The sequence below is a fragment of the Pinus tabuliformis genome, chromosome 4_2, assembly GCF_031772625.1.
Source record: "Pinus tabuliformis cultivar Carrire ecotype Pingquan chromosome 4_2, CPIR1, whole genome shotgun sequence".
In the NCBI taxonomy this organism is placed as follows: Eukaryota; Viridiplantae; Streptophyta; class Pinopsida; order Pinales; family Pinaceae; genus Pinus; species Pinus tabuliformis.
The window spans coordinates 1,161,732,342-1,161,737,084 of NC_142304.1; positions in this window are offsets into that span (position 1 = coordinate 1,161,732,342).

Below are 4,743 nucleotides of genomic sequence, written 5' to 3' on the forward strand. Positions count from 1 at the left end.
TGGACATGGGAACTCCCACCATTCATGAGGAAAGAAAGTTCATTCAAATTCTGGAGGAGTTTTGTCAACCTTCAGGTATGGAAATCAATAAGACCAAGTCTCAAGTATTTTTTTTAACACTCCTCTCTTTGTTTAGAGGCATATCATAAGAATCCTAGGGTTCTAGATAAGCAAACTCCCCTCAAAGTACCTCGGTGTTCCATTAGTTGATAGCTCCCTCAAATGGTGCTTATGGAAGGGACTGTTGTCCAAACTCAATAACAAACTGGTAGGTTAGGCTTTTGTTATGAAACCAGCTCAAGAGAAGATAGAAAAGATAGATCAACGCCTTAGAATTCAACGTCTTCGAGGGGTCAACCTCCTTTACATTACATAAATGAACAATTCTTGGATGATACAAATGACAAAACCTCGTTTCTATATATAGGAGTCTAAGGAGTCACAATATAATCCAGCCGACCTAACAATAATAATATAAAGCCACAAAAATAACAATAGAGGGATTCTATGGGGCACAGTAATAACAATATGGGGGAAATAGGGGCACAACAATATTAATAAGGGGTATAACTACAATAGTAATGGGGTAATCACTAGTATTATAGGGACCCAACATGCCCCTCTCCTTCAAAAAAGTGTTGTCCTCAACGCTTGAGTAGTTCTGGATACTTCTGCATAAAATTCTCATCCTCCCATGTGGAATCTTCAGCGGATAAGTTCTTCCACTTGATAAGATACTCTGAAATTGAACGATTTCGTAGCTGTCGAGTTCTTGTTTCTGTGACTGCTTCCGGTTCCAATATAATTTTTCCTTCCTCGTCAAGTTCTGGCAATATTGTTTAAACTTGGAGCTTGTCGCCTATAACCTTCTTTAAACATGAAACATGGAAAACTGGGTGCAATCGAGAAGCTGCAGGAAGCTCCAATTTGTATGCCATAGTACCAATCTTTTGCAACACCTTGTACGGACCATAATACTTTGGTGATAATTTATTATCCTTCTTAGCTTGCTTGAGGGACATTTGCTTATATGGTTGTAGCCGTAGGAATACCCAATCACCTACATCAAAACTTTTTTCACTGCGATGTTGATCTGCCTGTTGTTTCATTCTATTCTGTGCCAACACGAGGTTATCCTTTAAGAGTTGGAGGACTTGTTGTTGATGTTCGATGTGATGTTCCACTGCCTGAACCTTAGAATTTTCTCTTAAATATGATGTGATGGATGGTGGTTGATACCCATAAAGTGCCATAAATGGGGTCATTTTTGTTGCTGTATGGAAGGAAGTGTTATACCACCATTCAGCCAGAGGCAACCATTTGACCCATTGTGTCTGTTTATCAGATACAAAGCAACGAAGATATCCTTCCAAACATTTGTTTACTATCTCAGTTTGCCCATCAGATTGAGGATGATAAGATGAGCTATGAGCTAACTGAGTACCAAGACAAGAAAATAATTCTGTCCAAAAATTTCCAGTGAAAATGGGATCTCTGTCACTTACAATAATCTTTGGGTTTCCATGTAGCTTTTGAATTGTTTCCATAAATGCAGTAGAAACTGTACTGGCTTTAAATGGATGTGATAATGCACAAAAGTGTGCATACTTGGTAAGTCTGTCAACTACCAACATGATGACACTCTTTCCCTCAGACTTGGGTAAACCTGTGATAAAATCCATTGAAACCTCCTCCCAACGTTGGCTTGGAATGGATAAAGGTTGTAATAGACCCGGTGTCTTAATTGTTTCAACTTTATTTTGTTGGCAAACCAAACATTCAGCCACAAAATTTTGAATATCTGATTTAAGGCCATCCCAAAAAACTTCCTTCTTAACCCTGTGGTAAGTTTTTTAAAATCCTGAGTGCCCTCCTAAGGGAGAAGTGTGCAATTCCATAAGAATCTTTTGTTTTAGCTGGGAATTCTTACAGAGGTATAAGCGATCTTTGTACCATAAAGAATCATTTTTCCAGCTAAATGTACTAGTTGTACTGGAATCTTGTTGTAACTTTCGAATAAGTGCCCACACTTCTTCGTCATTCTTCCATTCCTCCCTTGCTTCGTTTATCCAATCTGGTTGGATAATAGAAATGGCGCACAACAATGCTTCCACATCCTCATCCTTTCTTGAGAGTGCATCTGCCACCACATTTTGCTTCCCTTTTTTGTAGATGATTTCAAAGTCATAACCCAACATCTTTGTGACCCACTTTTGTTGCTCTTCAGAGGATAATCTTTGTTCTAAAAAGTATTTAAGGCTATCATGATCCGTTTTTACCTTGAAGTGTCTCCCATTAGGTAGGGTCGCCATTTCTTAAGTGCATGGAGTATTGCCAACATTTCCTTCTCATAAATAGCTTTCTTAAAAACTTTCCCTTGATTGGACGACTTTCAAAAGCAATGGGTCTTTCATCTTGCATTAGAACAACACCAATTCCATTTCCTGAAGCATCACATTCCACAATAAAGTTTTTTGTGAAGTCCGGTGTAGCTAAGACCAGTGCTTGGCACATTGCCTCTTTAAGATGTTCAAAGGCCTTTGTTGCTTCCGGAGTCCATGAAAATGCATCTTTCTTCAATAATGTTGTTAGAGGTGCTGCTATTCTCCCATAATTCTTAACAAACTTGCGATAATACCCTGTCAACCCGAGAAATCCTCGCAGATGCTTTATGGATGTGGGGATTTTCCATTCCTTAATGGCTTTAATTTTTCTAGGGTCTACCTTAACTCCTTCATGAGATACAATATGACCCAAATATTCCACCTCTTGGACTCCAAAGAAACATTTGGATCTTTTTGCATATAATTGTTTCTCCTTCAATAGTTGTAGCACCTTGTCAACATGTTCAACATGATCCTTCCAAGACTTGCTGTAGATTAGTATATCATCAAAAAATACTAACACAAATTTTCTAAGGAATGGTTTGAAAATTGAATTCATCAAACCTTGAAATGTTGAAGGTGCATTGGTAAGGCCAAAAGGCATGACCAAAAATTCATAATGACCCTCATGAGTTCTAAATGTTTTTTTCGGAATGTCTTCAGTCTTCATTCTGATTTGATGATATCCTGAACGAAGATCCAACTTGGTGAAGTAAATTGATCCATGCAATTCATCCAGTAATTCATCAATGACAGGAATGGGGAACTTATCTTTAATAGTGAGCTTGTTGAGCTCCCTATAATCTGGACACATGCGCCATGATCCATCCTTCTTGTGCACCAATACTATTGGAGCAAAGAAAGAACTTTGACTCGGTTGAATTATACCAGCCTCTAGCATTTCTGCAACCATACGTTCAATTTCACTCTTTTGGACATAGGGATATTTGTACGACCTGATGTTTGGAGGAACACTTCCTGGAATCAGATGAATAGCATGATCATGATCATGCATAGGTGGGAGACCTTTGGGAGTCTCAAATACCTTGGAATGATTGTCTAGAACTTTTTGGAGATCTGGAGAAATAGATGATTCCGATGTGGAAACATCTAGCGAACATAATTGTGCAATTACACCTCTTTGCTCCTTTTTTAGAAGCTTTGTCATACCATTAGAGCTGATTATCTTTCCTGGTTTCCCTGCAATACCCCTTAATTCAACTTCCTTTCCTTCCGTAGAAAATTTGATGAAAAGTTCTTGAAAATTAAAAGCTATTGTACCCAAGGATTGTAGCCATTGGACTCCTAGTACAACATCAGCACCTCCCATTGGAATGGAAAGCATTGGGCTAGTCAATACATATTCTCCCATGGATAGCTTGATATTATGGCACTTTCCAGAGCAATTTATTGTTCCTCCATTTGCAATCATCACTTGACACTCTGGTGCTGGATATAGGAAGCAATTCAATTCTTTTGCTACCTTACAATGAATAAAATTGTGGGTGCTTCCTGAATCAATCAACACTATTACCTTTTTCTTCTTGATTTGTCCTTCTATCTTGATGGTTTGAGGAGTGGTAATTCCTGCCAATGCATTACAAGATATGGTCGGATTTATTTGTTCTTCATCTAGGCTTTGTTCCTGGAGTATATCCTCTTCTTTTGACCTTTCTTGCTCCTTTTCTTCTTCCTCTTCACAATCTATGTAGAATAATTTCTTCTCAGCACACTTATGACCTTTAGTGTATTTGCTATCACAACTGTAACAAAGCCCTTTTGCTCTTTTTTCTTCCAATTGTTGTGGTGTCAACCTTATAGGTTGTGGAAGACTAGGGCAACAACACTTCCGTCTTTATAGTTGTGAGTGGTATGCTTCCTGGTTGCCATAATTTTGCTTTCCATTTTTCTTGCTAACCTGAATGCCTTCTCTAATGAATCAGGTTCCCAAAGGCGAACATCATGTTGGATATTATCCTTTAAAGACCCTATGAACACATCAATCCTATGCTCCTCTGGAATATCTTTTACCCTTATGTTCAATTTTTGGAACTCCTCAATGTGCTCCATTATTGAACCCTTTTGTTTGAGACTTATCAATTGGCTAAAAAAAGTGTTGCTTTTTGTATCCTCATAATGTGCTATCAATTCTTCCGTAAAAATTGCCCAAGTGATAAATGGTTTACGAGAGAAAAGCCATTGATACCATACAAACTGATTTGGTTCCAAATATAAAGTTTCCATACGTACCTTTTGTGTGTTTTGCACATTATTGAGATCGAAGAATTGCTCCATCTGTAATATCCATGTGGCAGGATCCTTGCCATCAAACTTCCTCATATCGATTTTTGGAATATGG